The sequence below is a fragment of the Aquarana catesbeiana genome, linkage group LG05, assembly GCF_042186555.1.
Source record: "Aquarana catesbeiana isolate 2022-GZ linkage group LG05, ASM4218655v1, whole genome shotgun sequence".
NCBI lineage: Eukaryota > Metazoa > Chordata > Amphibia > Anura > Ranidae > Aquarana > Aquarana catesbeiana.
In genome coordinates this window covers 106,238,621-106,261,619 of record NC_133328.1, presented here as the reverse complement: position 1 = coordinate 106,261,619, position 22,999 = coordinate 106,238,621, and positions in this window count along the sequence as shown.

Sequence of the window (22,999 nt, the reverse complement as noted above, 5' to 3'; positions counted from 1 at the left end):
CAGATTTAAGTGTTCTATTACTAAGAATTACAGGCCTACAATATAAAGTGCCAAATTTCTATGCAAAACAATGTACCGCTTTGAGACGCAAAAATCTGACATAATCATACTGCCAGGGTGGCTACAGGGGTTGTAAAGGTTTTTTTAAAAAAACAAACATGTTATACTTACATCCTCTGTGCAAGGATTTTGCACAGAGTGGCCCCGATCCTCCTCTTCTGGGGTCCCCCAGTGGCGCTCCTGGCTCCTCCCAGCATTAAGTGCCCCCTCGGAGACCCGCATTTCAAGGGGACACCCGTGCGGTCGCGCTCCGGAGTCCTGCTGCTGCGTCCATTGACACAGATAACAGGACTCGGCCCTGCCCCCGACTCCTGTGTCACTGGATTTGATTGACAGCAGCGGGAGCCAATGGCTGCGCTGCTATCAATCTATCCAATGAGGACCCGGGACAGCAGCGGGAGCTGCTGTGCTCATCCCCATTGATGGAACGATCTGGTTAAGGTAAGTAAAAGGGGGGCTCTGGGGGTCTGCTGCACCACAGATGGTTTTTCACCTTAATGCATAGAATGCATTAAGGTGAAAAACCACTAGGGTTTACAACCCCTTTAAAAGCAGGAGTGCCAGCCTGAATGAAGGGTAGCCTTGCACTTTGCTCCCGTCACTGTGTGGATAAGACCAGATAGCTCAGGTTTTGCATAGATAAATGTTAACGTGCAGTGTGTTAAATGAAAGGTTTACTGATTACTTTTAGACATTTTTGCACGCATAAATAAGGCTTTTTCACATCACAACCTGTTTTCTTTTCTTTATTTCTTTATTTTTTAGTTTTACTTAACTGAATCTGTTTAACATTTTTTTTTAATACAAATAAATCTAAAATGTAGAACCTAAAATAAACCCACCGACACTTTTTTATTTCTGATGGCGTATAGAAGAGGTCCAGATGTCATGTGTGATATAGATGGGGCCTTGATGAAAAACGTTTGAGAAGTTGTGCAGTAGTTGTCCATAACAAATATACTGTATTGTCACTGCATGGTAAGCATCTATAAAAATGGAAGTCAGCTGGCACACCCTGTGATTCACCCCAGCAATAATAAAATGTCCAAATCCATGCAGCTCTCATATACAGTAAATCAAAAACCCATAAATTAAAAAACATATCATATAAATAATTAACACATCACATAAATAATAATATTATCTTTGTTCAAATCTGTATAATTGTGTAACATAATATACAAATATAAACATATGATGCAATAATTTGATGTGTCAAAAGTGCAATCAATATCTAGTCTCTGTGGGGTTGATTTACTACAACTGGAGAGTAAAAAATCTGGTGCAGACAGGGCTGGGGCTGCCGCTGGAGGAACTAGGCAGCTCTCAACTGTCCCTGATTTCGAGGGACTGTCCCTGATTTGCATCAAAGTCCCTCTGTCCCTCTTTTCTCCTCATTTGTCCCTCATTTTGGTCTGATCTGTATAGTTGTTAGGGATGAGCCGAACACCCCCCGGTTCGGTTCTTAGCAGAACATGCGAACATGCAAAAAGTGCGTTCGAACACGTGAACACCGTTAAAGTCTATGGGACACGATGTGAAAAATCAAAAGTGCTAATTTTAAAGGCTTATATGCAAGTTATTGCCATAAAAAGTGTTTGGGGACCCGGGTCCTGCCCCAGGGGACATGTATCAATGCAAAAAAAAAGTTTTACAATTTTAAAAACGGTAGTTTTTTTCGGGAGCAGTGATTTTAAGAATGCTTAAAGTGAAACAATAAAAATGAAATATTCCTTTAAATATCGTGCCTGGGGGTGTCTATAGTATGCCTGTAAAGCGGCTCAGTTTTCCCGTGTTTAGAACAATACCACAGCAAAATGACATTTCTAAAGGAAAAAAAGTAATTCAACACTGCTTGCGGCTGTAATGTATTGTCGGGTCCTGGCAATATAGATGAAAATCATTGAAAAAACGGCATGCGCCCCCCCCCCCCGAGCTCATTACCAGGCTCTTTGGGTCTGGTATGGATATTAAGGGTAACCCCACACCCAAATTTTTTTTTTAAATGGCGTGGGGGGGGCAGGCACTATATACTCTGAACAGAAGTATATATACTATATGGCCTGCTCTATATACTCTTCAGAAAATTGGGCCTTAGGTGTTGGTGATGCCAGAACACTGTAACCCCTCACTGTTACTCTTGTTGGGCACAGGAACAAGCCCTGCTGTTTAATATTATTTCAAAAATTGTAATTAGATGCCCCTGTTAAACAGGGGCAGAAAAATTTGGCCTTGGGTGGTGGTACCACAAAACTGTAACCCCTCACAGTTACTCTTGGAGGGCAAGACAAATTGGGCCTTTGGTGGTGGTGATGCCACAACACTGTAAGCCCTTACGGTTACTTTTGGTGGGCGCAGGAACGGGCCCTGCTGTTAAATATTATATCAAAAATTGTAATTACTGTACATGCCCCTGTTAAACAGGGGCAGAAAAATTGGGCCTTGGGTGGTGGTGGTGGTGCCAGAACACTGTAAACCCTCACAAATACTCTTGGTGGGTGCAGGAACATGCCCTGCTGTGAAATATTTGATAAAAATTGTAATTACATGCCCCTGTTAAACAGGGACAGAAAAATAGGGCCTTAGGCAGTGGTGGTGGTGCCCTAAACCAAAAATATTGTTGGAAGCTAGCATCATCAAGATTGAGGACGAATAGGATAGTCACTCAGCATAGGCAGTCTTCAAGGGATCCCACATCCATAGAAAAATCAGTCAGTTACATCAGCATCAGGTGTTTGATAGCTGCTGCTGATCCAAGACTGATTCATTTTTATAAATGTGAGCCTATCAACGGAGTCTGTGGACAGGCGCACTCTATGATCCGTTACAAACATTCCAGCAGCACTGAATGTGTGTTCAGAAAGAACGCTGGATGCAGGACAGGCCAGTAGCTCAATTGCATATTGAGCAAGTTCTGGCCAGTGGTCCATCCTCAGGACCCAGTAACCCAGTGGATGGTCTGTTGGAAAGATCTCCAAGTCTGCTCTTGCCCCTAGATATTCCTGCATCATGTAATGCAGATGCTGGCGATGGTTGCTTGAACCAATCAGACCTTGGCGCTGAGGACTGAAAAATTGTCTAAAGGCATTGGTCAGCCGGCCACCTTCTCCACCGCTCTTCCTCTGACTGAACGAAGCCTCAGCAACACATTGTCCAGCACCAGGAAATTGTAACCTCCCAGGGTCTGGAAACGCATTGCACAAAGATTTCTTCACAGCCTCCTGAAGATGTTTCATCCTCTGCTCCCTCTGCGAAGGCAGAATTAGTTCTGCAACCTTACCCTTGTAACGTGGATCAAGAAGGGTTGCCAGCCAGTAATGATCCCTCTCCTTTATACCACAAATCCTAAGGTCCTTTCCCAGGCTTTGCAGAATCAGGGAGGCCATGCATCGTAAGTTTGATGAGGCATTCGATTCTGAGTCCTCTGGGTCACTAAGGATCACATGATCCGTAACAACCTCCTCCCAGCCACATAAAACCCCTTGGGTTTCTGGGGACTGAAAACCATCCCTTGAAGACTGCTGCTAAGTGTTACCCTCCACGTCCATGCTGACACAATCCTCTTCCTCCTCTTCTTCCTGTGTGTTTGGTGGGCCCGCAGGAATTAGACATGTGTGGTTCGTTTTGTACGAATTTCCGAAAATTCGTTCATTCGGAAGCATCCGAAATACGAATTTCTATGCTTCCGAATTGTATATGAAATACGAAATTTTGTTGACGAATTTCGGATCCAAATTCCGTTACAACAGAAACGTGACTGGTGTTTTGTTGACCAGAGGTTTTCTTCTGCTGCTGAGTGAGGGTTGGGAAAATTACCTTTTAATATGGGAGTGGGAGACTGGTACTGGTAGTCGATGGGAGATTCGGAATCAGACAAAATAAGAATGTTCATTAATATCATGTTATTATTGTCATAATAATTACAATTATTCGTTATGATGAAGTTAAAAACCCAGGAAGACAGCACAGCACAGGGATGGTGGGAGCCCCTCATAATGATCACAGGGCAGGGATGGTGGGAGCCCCCTCATAATGAGCACAGCAGGGATACAAACCCAGGAAGTCAGCACAGCACAGGGATGGTGGGAGCCCCTCATACTGAGCACAGCAGGGGTACAAACCCAGGAAGTCAGCACAACACAGGGATGGTTGGAGCCCCCTCATAATGAGCACAGCAGGGGTACAAACCAAGGAAGTCAGCACAGGGATGGTGGGAGCCCCTCATAATCAGCACAGCATGGGTACAGCCCCAGAAGGAAGTCAGCACAGCACAGGGATGGTGGGAGCCTCTCATAATGAGCATAATGAGTCCGGTGACTGCCATATTGAGAAAGGTATTTTTTGCTTTTTAAATTCATCATAACGAATGTTCGTAATTGTTACGAAAAGTTAACGAACCTAACGAAAATTTGTATTTCGTACAAATCCAAATTGAATTTCGGACACGAATTACGAAATAGGAAATGGAACGAAACGAAACAAATTTATTGACGGTGCACATGTCTAGCAAGAATACTATCTGGATAAAGGGGGCCTTGAGAGGTAAGGAAGTCCTCCTCTTTCTCCCACTGTTCTGCCTCAAGTGCCCTGTCCATTATTCCACTAATCGTGTGCTCCAACAGGAAGACAAGAGGGACAGTATCACTGATGCATGCATTGTCGCTGCTCACCATCCTCGTGGCCTTCTCAAATGGTGACAGGACAGTGCATGCATCCTTAATCAGTAGCCACTTGCGTGGCGAAAAAAAGCCAAGCTCACCTGACCCTGTCCTGGTGCCAAACTCACACGGGTACTCATCGATGGCCCTCTACTGCGAGTGCAGCCATTGCAGCATTGCCAACGTTGAGTTCCACCTGGTGGGCATGTCACAAATGAGGCGTTTGGTGGGCAGGTTGCATTCCCTTTGAATGTCAGCCAGCCGAGCACTGTCATTGTATGACCGGCAGAAATGACCACAGACTTTTCTGGCCTGCCTCAGGAGATCCTGTAAGCCTGGGTACCTGCTCAAGAACCACTGCACCCCCAAATTCAGGATGTGTGCCAAACATGGGACATGGGTCAAGTGTCCCTGTCGGAGGGCGGAGAGAAGGTTGGTGCCATTGTCGCATACAACCTTTCCTGGCTGAAGCTGGCTTGGCATCAACCACCTCTGAGCCTGTCCCTGCAGAGCTGACAGAATCTCTGCCCCAGTGTGGCTCCTGTCCCCTAAGCAGACCAACTCAAGCACCGCATGGCATCTTTTTGCCTGAATGCTTGCGTAGGCCCTTGAATGATTACGGAGCACTGTTGGTTCAGAGGACAAATCTGCAGAAGAGGCCATAGATGAAGAGGAGGGGGGAGCTGTGTCAGAATCACCATTAGCATTTTGGAGGCGTGGTGGCGGAACAAGCTCCAACAATACTGAACCCTGTCCTGCATCCTTCCCAGGTGCGAGTTACCCAGTGCGCCGTAAAGGAAAGGAAAGGTCTCTGTCCATGCCTGCTAGACCATAATTCAGCAGTAATATGCACCTTACTGCTGACCGCCCTGTCCAATGAGGCCAAAACATTGCCTTCCACATGCCGGTAGAGAGCCTTCCGTGAAAAGAAATGGCATTTTGGAACCTGCCACTGAGGTACAGCACATTCCACAAATTCACGAAAGGGGGCAGAGTCTACCAGCTGAAAAGGCAGCAGTTGCAGTGCTAGCAATTTGGCCAAGCTAGCATTCAGACGCTGAGCATTTGGATGGCTGGGACCGAATTTCTTTTTACGGTTTAGGGAAATTTGCCTGCTAAAATCAGAAGTAGGTGCACTGATAGCAGATTGGTTGCAAGTACTTGTGACACCTATTGCTATACCTTCATTCCTTTCAGTGCAGGTTTTTGAGAGGGCTGGAGGTATAGTGGGGTTGGAGATCCCAGATGAGGAGCAAGGAGAAGTACGCCTTTTTCTTTGATGTGGGTCTTTCAAGTGCTGTTGCCAACGGACTGCATGGGAGGTTGTCATATGTCTGGTCAAGCATGTGGTGCCCAAGCGGCTGCTGTTCTGGCCACACTTGATCTGCTTCAGACATAGGTTGCAAACAGCAACGGTGCGATCTGCTGCACACGTGTCAAAAAAGGCCCACACCAACTAACTTTTCAAAATCAGCGGGGAGTCAGCAGCGCCCTGCACCTGCGGAGCTCTGCAGTGTGATGCAGTAGGGTGGCTGCCCTTAAGCTGCCCCCTAGAGGACATCCTGCCTCTTGGAGTTGTGCCTCCTTCTCCTCCTCTCTTCTATCAGGCACCCAAGTAGAGTCAGTGACCTCATCATCCCCTCCCTCCTCGTCACTGGAGCAAACTTGGTAGTATGCTGCGGCTGGGGGAACATGACTGCCAGTTTCTTGTCCTTCTTGGGCACCCCCTCTCTCTAGGCTCATGTTACTCCCTTCCTCAACCTAGGAACCAACATCTGAGCCTTCTAATCGCTGTGCATCCTCCAGCAGCATGTACCCGACACTGTGGTCAAATAGTTGGAGGGACTCTGTGCATGATGGTGGGGATACAGAAGGAGTGACTGTGGACAAGGAGCTGGTGGAATAGGCTGCTTTGGCAGCTGCATTGGAAGGCAAACTACTCTGAGCCTGGGTGACAGAGGATGAGGAGGATGAGGACCGCTTTGTTATCCACTCCACCAACTCTTCTGCATGTTCTGGCTCAATAACACGGCCAGCAGCAGAAAAAAAGGACAGAGGATGCACCATGTCCACGACCAGCACTGTTGACTGTAGACACAGAGTCTGCTTGCCCTCTTTTAGTGGTCTGTGAGCGTCTGCCTCTCCTTGGTGGCCTTCCAGACATGATGTATATTTTGTTTTGCAACACCACACTGAACTGTATTGTGTATTGTGTACACCACCAGAAGTGGAGTAGCAACTGCACTACGGCTGCACTGTATTGTGTAATGTGTACACCACCAGAAAAGTAGTAGCAACCGCACTACAGTTGCACTGTAGATATAGGCTACACTGGATGCTGCAGAGTATATATATATATATATATATATATATATATATATATATCTCAAATACACCGGCTGAAGTAGATTAGAAATAGTACACCACGGAATGCACTGTAGAATGTATATATAGGCTACACTGACTGGATGCTGCAGAGTATATATATATATATATATATATATATATATATATATATATATATGGGACGTAAAGTATTCAGACCCCCTTAAATTTTTCACTCTTTGTTATATTGCAGCCATTTGCAATATACACGTCACATTATTGCATCATATGTTTATATTTGTATATTATGTTACACAATTATACAGATTATGTGATATGTTAATTATTTATATGATATGTTTTTCACATTATGGGTTTTTGATTTACAGTGGGGACGAAGTATTCAGACCCCATTAAATTTTTCACTCTTTGTTATATTGCAGCCATTTGCTAAAATCATTTAAGTTAATTTTTTTGCTCATTAATGCACACACAGCACCCCATATTGACAGAAAAACACAGAATTGTTGACATTTTTGCAGATTTATTAAAAAAGAAAAACTGAAATATCACAAGGTCCTAAGTATTCAGACCCTTTGCTCAGTATTTAGTAAAAGTACCCTTTTGATCTAAATACAGCCATGAGTCTTTTTGGGAAAGATGCAACAAGTTTTTCACACCTGGATTTGGGGATCCTCTGCCATTCCTCCTTGCAGATCCTCTCCAGTTCTGTCAGGTTGGATGGTAAACGTTGGTGGACAGCCATTTTTAGGTCTCTCCAGAGATGCTCAATTGGGTTTAAGTCAGGGCTCTGGCTGGGCCATTCAAGAACAGTCATGGAGTTGTTGTGAAGCCACTACTTCGTTATTTTAGCTGTGTGCTTAAGGTCATTGTCTTGTTGGAAGGTAAACCTTCGGCCCAGTCTGAGGTCCTGAGCACTCTGGAGAAGGTTTTCATCCAGGATATCCCTGTACTGTCCCTGGCCGCATTCATCTTTTTCTCGATTGCAACCAGTCGTCCTGTCCCTGCAGCTGAAAAACACCCCCACAGCATGAAGCTGCCACCACCATGCTTCACTGTTGGGACTGTATTGGACAGGTGATGAGCAGTGCCTGGTTTTCTCTACACATACCGCTTAGAATTAAGGCCAAAAAGTTCTATCTTGGTCTCATCAGACCAGAGAATCTTATTTCTCACCATCTTGGAGTCCTTCAGGTGTTTTTTAGCAAACTCCATGCAGGCTTTCATGTGTCTTGCAGAGGCTTCCGTCAGGCCACTCTGCCATAAAGTCCCAACTGGTGGAGGGCTGCAGTGATGGTTGACTTTGTACAACTTTCTCCCATCTCCCGACTGCATCTCTGGAGCTCAGCCACAGTGATCTTTGGGTTCTTCTTTACCTCTCTCACCAAGGTTCTTCTCCCCCGATAGCTCAGTTTGGCCGGACGGCCACCTCCAGGAAGGGTTCTGGTTGTCCCAAACGCTATGTTTTTCTGTCAATATGGGGTGCTGTGTGTACATTAACCACTTAAATACCAGGCACGTAGACACCTTCCCGCCCAGACCAATTTTCAGCTTTCAGTGCTGTTGCAATTTAAATGACAATTGGAGCTTTCTTTTGGTGGTATTTGATCACCTCTGCGGTTTTTATTTTTTGCGCAACAAATAAAAAAATTTGTGGGCACTGATTGGCACAGATTGGGCACTGACTGGGCACATTGGGCACATGTGGATGGCCGTGGGGTACATACCTGGCCATCCACATGTTGCCCCTCTCCCTGGTGGTCCTAGTGGCGATCCCTGGTGGTTCAGTGTGGTGATCTGAGGGGGGGCTGCGCTGATAAACAATCAGCACAGACCCCCCCTGTCAGGAGAGCCGCCGATCGGCTCTCCTCTACTCACGTCTGTCAGACGCGAGTGAGGAAAATCCGATTAATGGCTCTTCCTATTGACATCGTGATCAGCCATGATTGGACACGGCTGATCACGTGGTGAAGAGCCTCCGCCGGATCGGTGGAGCGGTGTGTCAGACTGACACACCGCTCCACCGATTGCCGCGATGCGCGCCCCCATGGGCGCGCAGTGGCATGTTATCCTGCTGGATGTCATATGAGGCCCAGTCAGGATAACTGAACCAGCGCCCGGCCGTCATCTGCTATGGGCTGGGTGGGAAGTGGTTAATGAGGAAAAAAAATTAACTTAAATGATTTTAAGAAATGGCTACAATATAACAAAGAGTGAAAAATTTAAGGGGGACTGAATACTTTCCGTCCCCACTGTGTATATATATATATATATATATATATATATATATATATATATATATATATATTGGACTAACTGTATATATATATATATATATATATATATATATATATATATATATATATATATATATATATGTGTATATATATATATATATATATATATATATATATATATATATAATCAAATACACTACCACTAACTGAATAACCTGCCTGCTTAATCTAAATCACACTCTCCATCCACGCCAACAACACTACAACAGGGCCGCCGTGTAGGCAGTCTTATATAGTGTGGGGCGTGGACTTAGTCCCCCTGAGCCATGATTAGCCAAAGGCTCCATGTCTTTGGCCAATTATGGCTCTCTTAGCAGAGGGTGCTGCCAATCATTATACAGCAATGCACTGCAATCTCGCAGTGCATTATGGGGTGTTCCGTGGACACCCCATAATGTTCGTTCTTCGACGAACGGGCGAACACCCGATGTTCAAGTCAAACTTATGTTCCACCCGAACATCAAGCTCATCCCTAATAGTTGTATATAAAATGCACTTTTTATCTTTCAAAGTGTTTCCCAGTGCTAAACCTTTAATCCAAATTCTAAATTGCTGCATTTGTAAATTTCAAAATCCGATATAAATGAATAGTATTGGTAAAAAAAAAGCCCTTGTGGGTTTAACTAATCTTTTTTTGGGGGGGTTATTTTCCTTTAAGGGGGCGTGGTGGGGGGCATGTCCTATGCCTACATAATTTTGATAATAGGTGTCCCTCATTCCCATCTCAAAAAGTTGGGCGGTATGCGCCTAGGGCGCACTGCTGCCTAGGGGGCACAGGCACGGCCGCTGACTACCCTACTAGCCTGGCCAGGAAACACGAGGGGCTGGAGTCCTCCACCCTACACAGGGCTGGGGGGCTGACTGACTCTCTGCTGGCCAATCCGTGGAGAACATCCTTCATGGCTGCTGCGGAGGACAGCTGGGGCAGCAAGGGAGGTGGGCACCATGTCTCAGGATAGAGGAGAAGTTCTGCTGCCCCGGTGAGGCCGCTGTGACAATCAGCACCCGGCTGTAGGCACCCAATAGTCAAGCACCGGCCCTGGGTGCAGATCTGCATAGAAACCAATCAGCTTCCAGTTTTTTTTTTTTTTGTCGATGCTTAACTGAACAAGCTGAAGTTAGAAGCTGATTGGCTACTGACCAAAGCTACACCAAATTTAGCACTCTCTAATTTTAGTAAATCAACCCGTGTCAGTTAATTCTGGTGAAAACACACCAAAACAGATCTGTATATATTAATGCACCCAGTGGACACTCTTCTTCAAAACACATTTGGTGCAAAAAAACTTTTAGCCAGTTTGGACAGTGCTCTCTTCTATATATGTTCCTCTAAGTATAGACCTCTGAATTATTGGAGGTCTATAATCGCTTGAGTGCTATAGATTCAGCCGATGGTACCATACATGGTAAGATATCCAGGCAATTGGAATCAAGCAGACAATTCACTCTATGTGCTGTGACTAGAGATGTGCATGATGAAAAAATTTGTTTTGTTTTCGGATTTGTTTGTTAAGAAAATAATTTTGTTTAGTCATATTTGGTATGTTAGAATGATTCTTTTTCAGAATTTGTTTCGCATATTCAAATTTGTTTAATATATTTTTTATTAAAATCGATTTAAAATGAATTTGAAATTGAATTTGAATTTGAAATGGAAACATATTGCAATAAACACAGTGAGGTATAAACATGAAATAAAATGATGATTCCTACTTAGGCTGCTTTAGAGAATAAAAAATAATAGCATAAAACCGGAATAGAATAGAAAATAAAGGAATAGAATAGAATAATACATAACATAATAGAAAAGAATGGAATAGAATAGAATAGAAAATAAAGGAACAGAATAGAAAAAATTGAATAAAACCGTAAAGAATAGAATAGAAAATAAAAGAATAGAATATAATAGAATAGAAAATAATAGAAATGTAATAGAAAATAATGGAATAGAAAATAATAGAATGAAATATAAAATAATATATTAGAAAATAAAAGAATAGAACAGAATGAATATGGCAATCTTCCGAAATTCTAATTTAGAAAGATTCAGAAGATGGCTATATTAATTCTATTCTATTCTATTTTATTCTACTCTATTCTATTATTTTCTATTCTATACTACTCTACTCTATTCTTTTCTATTCTATTCTTTTATTTTCTATTCTATTCTTTTCTATTCTATTCTATTTTATTCTGTTCTATTATTTTCCTTTAGTTTCTATTCTATTCTTTTATTTTCTATTTCATTCTGTTTTATTCGATTCTGTTCCTTTATTTTCTATTCTATTCCTTTATTTTCCATTCTGTTCTGTTCTATTATTTTCTATTCTATTCTATAGAGCAGCCTGAGTAGAAATCATCATCATATTTCACTTTTATACCTTACTGTAAATAATTTCAATTCGTAATGTAACGAATTACATGTCTAGCTGTGACTCACTCCACAAATCCCCCTCAATGAAGCCAAACCCTTGTGAGTGGAGCCAAACCCTTGTGACTTCATCACGTTCTTGCTGAGCCACCACTCGGCTTTCAGAAGAAGAGTACACTAGCAATAAAGTTTGTGGTTTTACCCTGTTTCAGAGTGCCTGTTGTTCGCTGTTCCATTCATATTTCTGAATGCTTTTATTTCTATGTACTGTGTGAGTATATCTATTGCTTTTATGGGAATAATAAACATTATTGTCAGCTGGAGGTGTGAAGCGGCCTGCGATTGAGGTAGGTTTCAAGGATTTGGGGGCTGAGAAGTGGTCAGATAATGATGTGTACCAGCTTAGGGTAGAGGTGGGAAGTGTCTGGGGAGTAACAGTCTGGATGGCTGGGGGTGTGACATACGTGATTTGTATTAGCTTTTAGCTTTTTAGCTTTTTAGCCCTGCATTCTAGAACCTCGTCCCTGAACACACCAGGCCCTTAAAGTGGCGATCCACCCAAAAGGGGAAGTTCCACTTTACCCACTTCAGCCCCGGAGGGATTTGCCCCCTTAACCGGTTCAATACCGGGCAATTTCACCCCCTTCCTTCCCAGGCCAATTTTTAGTTTTCAGCACTGTCGCACTTTAAACGTCAATTGCACGGTCGTGCGACGTTGTAGCCAAAAGAAATTGACGTCCTTTTTTTCACCACAAATAGAGCTTTTTTTTGGTGGTATTTGATCGCCTCTGCGGTTTTTATTTTTTGCGCTATAAACAAAAGAAGAGCGACAATTTTGAAAAAAACACAATATTTTTTACTTTTTGCTATAATAAATATCCCAATTTTTTTTTTTAAAAACACATTTTTTCCTCAGTTTTGGCCGATACGTATTTTTCTACATATTTTTGGTAAAAAAAATCGCAATAACCGTATATTGATTGGTTTGCGCAAAAGTTATAGCGTCTACAAAATACGGGATAGATTTATGGCATTTTTAAAAAAAAAATATTTTTTTATTTTTTTTAGCGGCGATCGCGATTTTTTTTGGTGACTGCAACATTATGGCAGACACATCGGACACTTTTGACACATTTTTGGGACCAATCACATTTATACAGTGATCAATGCTATAAAATTGCATTGATTACTGTGTAAATGTGACAGGCAGTGAAGGGGTTAACCACTAGGGGGCGGGGAGGGGTTAATATGTTTCCTAGGGAATGATTCTAACTGAAGGGGGAGGGGACGCACTAGGGGAGGAGACCGATCAGTGTTCCTCCGTTCTGGGAACACAGATCGCTCTCCTCAGAGCTGACAGGCTGTGGATCTGTGTGTTTACACACACAGATCCACATGCCGGCCCGGTTAACGGGCAATCGCGGGTGCCTGGCGGACATCGCGGCCGCCGGGCACACGCACCGGGTCCCGAGGAACGCGGCGGGCGCGCGCGCGCCCCCTAGACGGCCGGGAATCCCAGGACGTCATATGACGTCCACCCAGGATGGGAGATCCCATCTGTGGACATCATATGACTATGGGCGGGTAGGGAAGTGGTTAATGACCAGACCATTTTTTGCGATACAGCACTGCGTCATTTTAACTGAAAATTGCGCGGTCGTGCAATGCTGTGCCCAAACAAAATTGATGTCCTTTTTTACCCACAAATAAAGCTTTCTTTTGGTTGTATTTGATCACCTCTGTGGTTTTTATTTTTTGCGCTATAAACAAAAAAATTCAGACAATTTTGAAAAAAAAAATTTTTTTACTTTCTGCTATAATACATATCCCCAAAAAAATATAAAAAAATAATTTATTCATCAGTTTAGGCCGATAAATATTCTTCTATATATTTTTGGTAAAAAATAGGGGTATATTGATTGGTTTGCGCAAAATAGTTATCGAGTCTACATACTACAGGATCGATTTAGGGACTTTTATTTATTTATTTTTTATTGTTTTTACTGGTAATGGCGGCGATCTGTGATTTTTTTTTTTTTTTTTTTAATTATTTATTTATATCAGAAAACCGGTTCACCGGAACATACAACAATAATGTAATTGCATTCAATAACAGTACATACATAGGTTATAGTGACAGATCTGTGATTTTTAGCAGGACTGCGACATTGCGGCGGAAAAATCTGACCCCAAATGATACTTTTTGGGGACCAGTGACATTGATCAATGCTATAAAAATGCACTGATTCATGTATAAATGACACTGACAGGGAAGGGGTTAACACTAGGGGGCGATCAAGGGGTTAAGTGTGTTCTCTGGATGTGTTCTAACTGTAGGGGGGATGGGCTCACTGGGACATGACAGAGATCACTGTTCCCGATCACTGGGAATAGAAGATATCTGACATGTCATTAGGCAGAACGGTGAATCGCCTCGTTTACATAGGCAGGTCCCCGTTCTGCCTCTGTACACAGCGATCGTTGGTCCCCGCCGGACATCGAGTCCGCACAGACCGACGTACAGGTAAGTCGATTTGCGCAGGAGAGCCGACATGCCGCAGTAAATGTATGTGAACTGGTCGGCCAGTGGTTAAGCATTCCCCCCCCCATGCCACATTTGCCATGTCATTTGTTTTTGGGGGGGAGCGTGTACCTAATTTTGACAGGTACCTGCTCCCAATTCCGCTCGGGCCGCCTAGGCGATCTGAGCAGAAATTATCTTCTCCCCCTCCCTCCCTGCAATCTTCTGGGACACGTCACAGGTCCCAGAAGATTGCCCGACCATTGAGGAGGCGCAGCACAACTCGCGCATGCGCAGTGCGCACCCGGCTGTGAAGCCGCAAGCTGTCTAACAAAAGAAAACTGATGCAGCCACCACATCTAATGATTAATAATCTCCAATATATTATATTTTTGGTTTTATACTGCTTGAACTCAAAAAAAGTACCTTCTATTGTTCTCAGTCTCCTCCAAATCGCCCTTTTTTTTGCTGCTGTAATTTGACCTCCTGTTAGAGGGTGGCTACGTTTGTTCTCCATGTCGAAATGAAGCAACCCTCTCTTGCTCGCTCCTGACATGGGCTAGGGACTATGACCTATGGACTATAGGATTTGTAATGTGCATAAAGCAGTGCACACGACCACAACTAATGTGCATTGCTCATTCCAAACAAGCAGAAGTGAGAAGGAAAATTAGGTTCATGGAGGACATTACAAATAGGCAAAAAAACACAGTAATAACTATAGATTACAGATCATTAATTAGTGGATATTTATGGACTATTTTTAGAGAAAAAGGATATCATAGTATCACTCTAAAGTGACTAAACTCTGGTTGAAAAAAAAAAATTCTATTCACGTATGTACTAACTCAAACCTCTCTTACACACTCCCAAGATGGGATTTGTAGTGCAGGGCAAAAGAAGAGGTTTCGGAGCTTATAGAAGATCTTACAAGCAGAAAAACACAGTAAATAATAAAATGAAAAATTGATCACAGGCTATTAAGTAGTGTATATATGGATTATTTTAGAGAACAAAGATATCATTTAGTGTCACTTTAACTTAATCTGGGCATCATATGAGGTCCAGCAGGATAAGCCGCTTGCGCACACCGATCACTGGTGTTGTGTGTCGCTCCAACACACCACATCTCCGATCTCGGTAAAGAGCCTATGACGTAGGCTAGGAGTCCTCAAACTTTTTAAACAGGTGGCCAGTTCACAGTCCCTCCCTGTTGGGGGGCCGGACTATAATTTGAAAAAAATATGAACAAATTCCTATGCACACTGCACATACGTTATTTGTAGTGCACAAAAAAACAAGAAAAAACAATACAATATTTAAAATAAAGAACAATTTTAATCAACATAAACTTATCAGTATTTCACAGAACCCCCTCATCACAGACCCCCCTCCCTATTACAGATCCCTCATCACAGACTCCTCTCCATCACATACCCCCCCCCCCCATCACAGACTCCTCTCCATCACAGACCACCCTATCCATCACAGACTCCTCTCCATCACAGACCACCATAACCATCACAGACTCCTCTCCATCACAGACCACCCTACCCATCACAGACTCCTCTCCATCACAGAGCCCCCCATCATAGACTCCTCTCCATCACAGACCCCCCCATCACAGACTCCTCTCCATCACAGACCCCACCCCCATCACAGACTCCTCTCCATCACAGACTCCTCTCCATCAAAGACTCCTCTCCATCACAGACCACCCTACCCATCACAGACTCCTCTCCATCACAGAGCCCCCCATCATAGACTCCTCTCCATCACAGACCCCCCCATCACAGACTCCTCTCCATTAGGGATGAGCTTCGAGTTCGAGTCGAACTCATGTTCGACTCGAACATTGGCTGTTCGCAAGTTCGCCGAACAGCGAACAATTTGGGGTGTTCGCGGCAAATTCGAATGCCGCGGAACACCCTTTAAAAGTCTATGGGAGAAATCAAAAGTGCTAATTTTAAAGGCTAATATGCAAGTTATTGTCATAAAAAGTGTTTGGGGACCTGGGTCCTGCCCCAGGGGACATGGATCAATGCAAAAAAAAGTTTTAAAAACGGCCGTTTTTTCAGGAGCAGTGATTTTAATAATGCTTAAAGTCAAACAATAAAAGTGTAATATCCCTTTAAATTTCGTACCTGGGGGGTGTCTATAGTATGCCTGTAAAGGGGCGCATGTTTCCTGTGTTTAGAACAGTCTGACAGCAAAATGACATTTTGAAGGAAAAAACTCATTTAAAACTACCCGCGGCTATTGCATTGCCGACAATACACATAGAAGTTCATTGATAAAAACAGCATGGGAATTCCCCAAAGGGGAACCCCGAACCAAAATTAAAAAAAAAAAAATGACGTGGGAGTCCCCCTAAATTCCATACCAGGCCCTTCAGGTCTGGTATGGATATTAAGGGGAACCCCGGCCAAAATTAAAAAAAAAAATGACGTGGGAATCCCCCTAAATTCCATACCAGACCCTTCAGGTCTGGTATGGATTTTAAGGGGAACCCCGCGCCAAAAAAAAAAAAAAAAAACGGCGTGGGGTCCCCCCAAAAATCCATACCAGACCCTTATCCGAGCACGCAACCTGGCAGGCCGCAGGAAAAGAGGGGGGGACGAGAGTGCGGCCCCCCCCTCCTGAACCGTACCAGGCCACATGCCCTCAACATTGGGAGGGTGCTTTGGGGTAGCCCCCCAAAACACCTTGTCCCCATGTTGATGAGGACAAGGGCCTCATCCCCACAACCCTGGCCGGTGGTTGTGGGGGTCTGCGGGCGGGGGGCTTATCGGAATCTGGAAGCCCCCTTTAACAAGGGGACCCCCAGATCCCGGCCCCCCCCCCTGTGTGAAATGGTAAGGGGGTACCCCTACCATTTCACTAAAAAACTGTCAAAAATGTTAAAAATGACAAGAGACAGTTTTTGACAATTCCTTTATTTAAATACTTCTTCTTTCTTCTATCTTCCTTCATCTTCTGGTTCTTCTGGTTCTTCTGGCTCTTCTGGTTCTTCCTCCGGCGTTCTCGTCCAGCATCTCCTCCGCGGCGTCTTCTATCTTCTTCTCCTCGGGCCGCTCCGCACCCATGGCATGGGGGGGAGGCTCCCGCTCTTCTCTTCTTCTTCATCTTCTTCTCTTCTTCTCTTCTTCATTTTCTTCTCCGGGCCGCTCCGCATCCATGCTGGCATGAAGGGAGGCTCCCGCTGTGTGACGGCGCTCCTCGTCTGACAGTTCTTAAATAACGGGGGGCGGGGCCACCCGGTGACCCCGCCCCCCTCTGACGCACGGTGACTTGACGGGACTTCCCTGTGACGTCACGGGGAATGCCACAGGGAAGTCCCGTCCTGTCCCGTGCGTCAGAGGGGGCGGGGTCACCGGGTGGCCCCGCCCCCCGTTATTTAAGAACTGTCAGACGAGGAGCGCCGTCACACAGCGGGAGCCTCCCTTCATGCCAGCATGGATGCGGAGCGGCCCGGAGAAGAAAATGAAGAAGAGAAGAAGAGAAGAAGAGAAGAAGATGAAGAAGAAGAGAAGAGCGGGAGCCTCCCCCCCATGCCATGGGTGCGGAGCGGCCCGAGGAGAAGAAGATAGAAGACTCCGCGGAGGAGATGCTGGACGAGAACGCCGGAGGAAGAACCAGAAGAGCCAGAAGAACCAGAAGATGAAGGAAGATAGAAGAAAGAAGAAGTATTTAAATAAAGGAATTGTCAAAAACTGTCTCTTGTCATTTTTAACATTTTTGACAGTTATTTAGTGAAATGGTAGGGGTACTTTTGTACCCCCCCTTACCATTTCACACAGGGGGGGGGGGCCGGGATCTGGGTTCCCCTTGTCAAAGGGGGCTTCCAGATTCCGATAAGCCCCCCGCCCGCAGACCCCCACAACCACCGGCCAGGGTTGTGGGGATGAGGCCCTTGTCCTCATCAACATGGGGACAAGGTGTTTTGGGGGGCTACCCCAAAGCACCCTCCCAATGTTGAGGGCATGTGGCCTGGTACGGTTCAGGAGGGGGGGGGGGCCGCACTCTCGTCCCCCCCTCTTTTCCTGCGGCCTGCCAGGTTGCGTGCTCAGATAAGGGTCTGGTATGGATTTTTGGGGGGACCCCACGCCGTTTTTTTTTTGGCGCGGGGTTCCCCTTAAAATCCATACCAGACCTGAAGGGTCTGGTATGGAATTTAGGGGGAACCCCACGTCATTTTTTTTTTTAAATTTTGGCCGGGGTTCCCCTTAATATCCATACCAGACCTGAAGGGCCTGGTATGGAATTTAGGGGGACTCCCACGTCATTTTTTTTTTTTAATTTTGGTTCGGGGTTCCCCTTTGGGGAATTCCCATGCCGTTTTTATCAATGAACTTCTATGTGTATTGTCGGCAATGCAATAGCCGCGGGTAGTTTTAAATGAGTTTTTTCCTTCAAAATGTCATTTTGCTGTCAGACTGTTCTAAACACAGGAAACATGCGCCCCTTTACAGGCATACTATAGACACCCCCCAGGTACGAAATTTAAAGGTAATTTACACTTTTATTGTTTAACTTTAAGCATTATTAAAATCACTGCTCCTGAAAAAACGGCCGTTTTTAAAACTTTTTTTTGCATTGATCCATGTCCCCTGGGGCAGGACCCAGGTCCCCAAACACTTTTTATGGCAATAACTTGCATATTAGCCTTTAAAATTAGCACTTTTGATTATTCATGTTCGTGTCCCATAGACTTTAACGGTGTTCGCGTGTTCGAACGAACTTTTTTCCTGTTCGCATGTTCTGGTGCGAACCGAACAGGGGGATGTTCGGCTCATCCCTACTCTCCATCACAGACCCCACCCCCATCACAGACTCCTCTCCATCACAGACTCCTCTCCATCACAGACCACCCTACCCATCACAGACTCCTCTCCATCACAGAGCCCCCCATCATAGACTCCTCTCCATCACAGACCCCCCCATCACAGACTCCTCTCCATCACAGACCCCCCATCACAGACTCCTTTCCATCACAGACCCCACCTCCATCACAGACTCCTCTCCATCACAGACCCCTCTCCATCAGAGACCCCCCCATCACAGACTCCTCTCCATCACAGACCCCCCATCACAGACTCCTTTCCATCACAGACCCCACCTCCATCACAGACTCCTCTCCATCACAGACTCCTCTCCATCACAGACTCCTCTCCATCACGGACCACCCTACCCATCACAGACTCCTCCATCACAGAGCCCCCCATCATAGACTCCTCTCCATCACAGACCCCACCCCCATCACAGACTCCTCTCCATCACAGACCACCCTACCCATCACAGACTCCTCTCCATCACAGACCCCCCCATCACAGACTCCTCTCCATCACAGACCACCATAACCATCACAGACTCCTCTCCATCACAGACCACCCTACCCATCATAGACTCCTCTCCATCACAGACCCCCATTACAGACTCCTCTCCATCACAGACCCCCCCATCACAGACTCCTCTCCATCCCAGACCCCACCCCCATCACAGACTCCTCGCCATCACAGACTCCTCTCCATCACAGACCACCCTACCCATCACAGAGCCCCCCATCATAGACTCCTCTCCATCACAGACCCCCATCACAGACTCCTCTCCATCACAGACTCCTCTCCATCACAGACCACCCTACCCATCACAGACTCCTCTCCATCACAGAGCCCCCCATCATAGACTCCTCTCAATCACAGACCCCCATCGCAGACTCCTCATCATCACCACAGACCACCCCCCCCCATCACAGACCCCTCTCCATCACAGATTCCTCTCCATCACAGACCCCTCTCCATCAGAGACCCCCCCATCACAGACTCCTCTCCATCACAGAGCCCCCCATCATAGATGCCTTTTAGTGCCCATCAGTGCCGCCTATCAGTGCCCAAAAGTAATGCATATCAGTGCCGCCTTTCAGTGCTGCATATTAGTGCCTTCTTATCAGTGCCCATCAGTGCATCCTCATTAGTGCCCGTCAGTGAAGGAGAAAACTTACTTATTTACAAAAAAAAAGTTTTTCAAAAATTTCGGTCTTTTTTAAATTAGTTTTGCAAAAAATATATGACCGCGCAATTGACATTGAAAGTGTGACAGCGGTGAAAGCTGAAAATTGGCCTGGGCAGGAAGGGGTTAAAAGTGCCCTGTATTGAAGTGGTTAAAAAAATATAATTTTTTTTTTTACTTTGGTCTGTAATACTGTTGGAGAATTTTATCTTCAGTCCAGTGAAAAGGGTTGTCCCGGGGGCAGAAAGTGGTTGGAAATCTCTCTAACGGAGTCCCGGACAGCACTGAACTTGACAGGGGTTCAAGTTTTTCCCCACTCTATCAAAAAAAAAAAAAAGGTTTTGACTTTAGATACATTTTAACTGCAAAAAATAATGTTACTTTACTTACAGTCATTTCTAGTCTATGTACTGTGAGCCACTGCTGCCATCTGCTGGACTTGATGGAAACACTTTACGTTAAAATATGTAAAGGCGAAACAATATATATTTAGTACATCTCTGCAATACATGATCATTTATCCCCATAATTATGCTGTAAATATAGGAAATAACTGTTCATGTGCCATTAATAAAGTATGCTCCTACCTTCCTTTTGACATGTCAGCACAGCTCTAAATCCCTAAGCACGAGGTGTCAGCCCTGCCCCCTAACCCTTTAATGTGTTCAGGCAGACAGCACAGAAAGCGATCAGCTCACAAGACTTCTAGCAAAATCAACTTGTATCTTTTGCACTTATTAAACAAATATAACAAAACACTGTAAATGGTATATTTAGAAAACCAAAAAGGATCAAATACGAGGTTTTCAATAATAGAGTTACATACCCTTTAAATCAAAGGAGGCCTGTAATGATACAAATTATTAAGATACTGTTACTGACTTATTTCTCAAAATGGCTGTCATGCCAGTACTTTGACTTCAGTAATCTCATATTTACTGACCAGAAAACAAGAAAATAAGAGGTTCTAACCATATCCTACTCTATTCAGATATGAAAAAAAGGAAACTTTTGACTGGCTATAGCTACACTTTATTGCTAAACTCCAATTTTTACAAAAATGTTGCCGCTTGTATAACCACATTATTCATAAATCACACTTATGTCCTGATTCTTCAGATGATGGGGGGGCTTCTTTTAGAAGATGATGCAAAATAATATATTCCATTTTTATAATTAATCTCCTAGAGCAGATAGTTTTGCTAAGGGTTCACTAACCTTTCAAAATATTGAGTGAAAGAGTAACTTCACTTTAGTTGAAAAAAAAAACATTCCCCTCTGGGTGATCTATGTGCATTGCAAGGATTTTAACAAACTTTGTTGCAGATTCCTCCTACCTTTTGTTATTTAAAAGAAAAAGCTGTTTGCTTATCTGTGTCCATATACAGAGTGAATGAGAATGGGAGTAATTGTAGAATTATCAGTCGGCTGCTGCACTTGCATGGTTCTTATGAGGAAAGTTACAGGGTCTGAATGCTTTTAGATGTGATTTCCATTTGGAAGTATCTCACCAAAAATGAAATGTTTGTTGCAGAGGATGCCCAAGATCTGACTTGCATCTTAGTGCAGACTTCTAGGGAAATCGGTGAGCAAATCACACAAGCAGAAAAGGACATGGGGGAAGGGGGGGTTGATTTGTACATCATCTGTGTACAGAACTCCTTAAGGTAGACATGTTGCATTTTACAGAAAAATTACAGAGCTGCAGATTGAAAAGGAAAGGTAATTTTTAATAACATTCAGTTACAATATGGCTTGTCAAGCAATTGTATATGCTATATTACTTTTTTTATTTGCAAATTTTTCCCACAAAAGTGGATTTGCCCTTTAAGTATGAAAGTTCTGTGTCAATTTAGATGGAGTAAAGAAGGGTTATAACCGGTTATTTATTTTAAATGGCATGCAGGAGAGTGTGCTTAGCTGAGAAAACCCCTCCTCCTCCTCTCCTCCCCTCCTGAAGACTCCTGGGATGTAAGACATAATTTGCCTAGGCAAGAATCCAGAAAGTAACTAAAGAAATGTAAAAAAAAAAGTGTAAAACAAGTAAATATTATATACTTTCCTTTTTATTTACTAATGCTAGCAGCATGAGGATTCAATTTTTTTTTTCATAATATAATAATAATCCCTGTCAGGATTTTTCTAGCACATTGCACTTAAAAAAAGTGCAACCCAAAAGTGGAACTTCTGCTTGTTCGTCTCCTCCCCCCTTCCAGTTCCACATTTGGCACCTTTCAGGGGGGAGGGGGGAACGGGGAACTGTTTTTGACAGGTCCCCTTCCCCACTTCCGGGAGATGGGGTCATGGCGCCATCTCTCTGAAGTTCGGCCTCTCCTTCTTCCTCTGTCCAGGCCAATAAGAAAGCCCATCACGCTTCGCACATGCGCAGTAGGGAACCGGCTGTGAAGCCGAAAGGCTTCACTGCCAGGTTCCATTCCAGGGAAAGATCGGCTGCGTTGCCGACATTGTGGGCTCCCTGGACAGGTAAGTGTCCATGTATTAAAAGTCAACAGCTGCAGTATTTCTAGCTGCTGACTTTTAATTTTTGTGGGGTGGGTGAACCTCCACTTTAACATGTGGATCATGGTTTTTCTTGGCAACATAAGAAATTCTTGGAAGATACTACTTTGTAGCAATCCAGATTTTTACATGGAGACCCCTATCTTCCTGGGGATATGTTTATGTGGGCCCTTGTTTCCGTGGGTCTGTAATCTCACAGCTCCCGGGACAGACACCT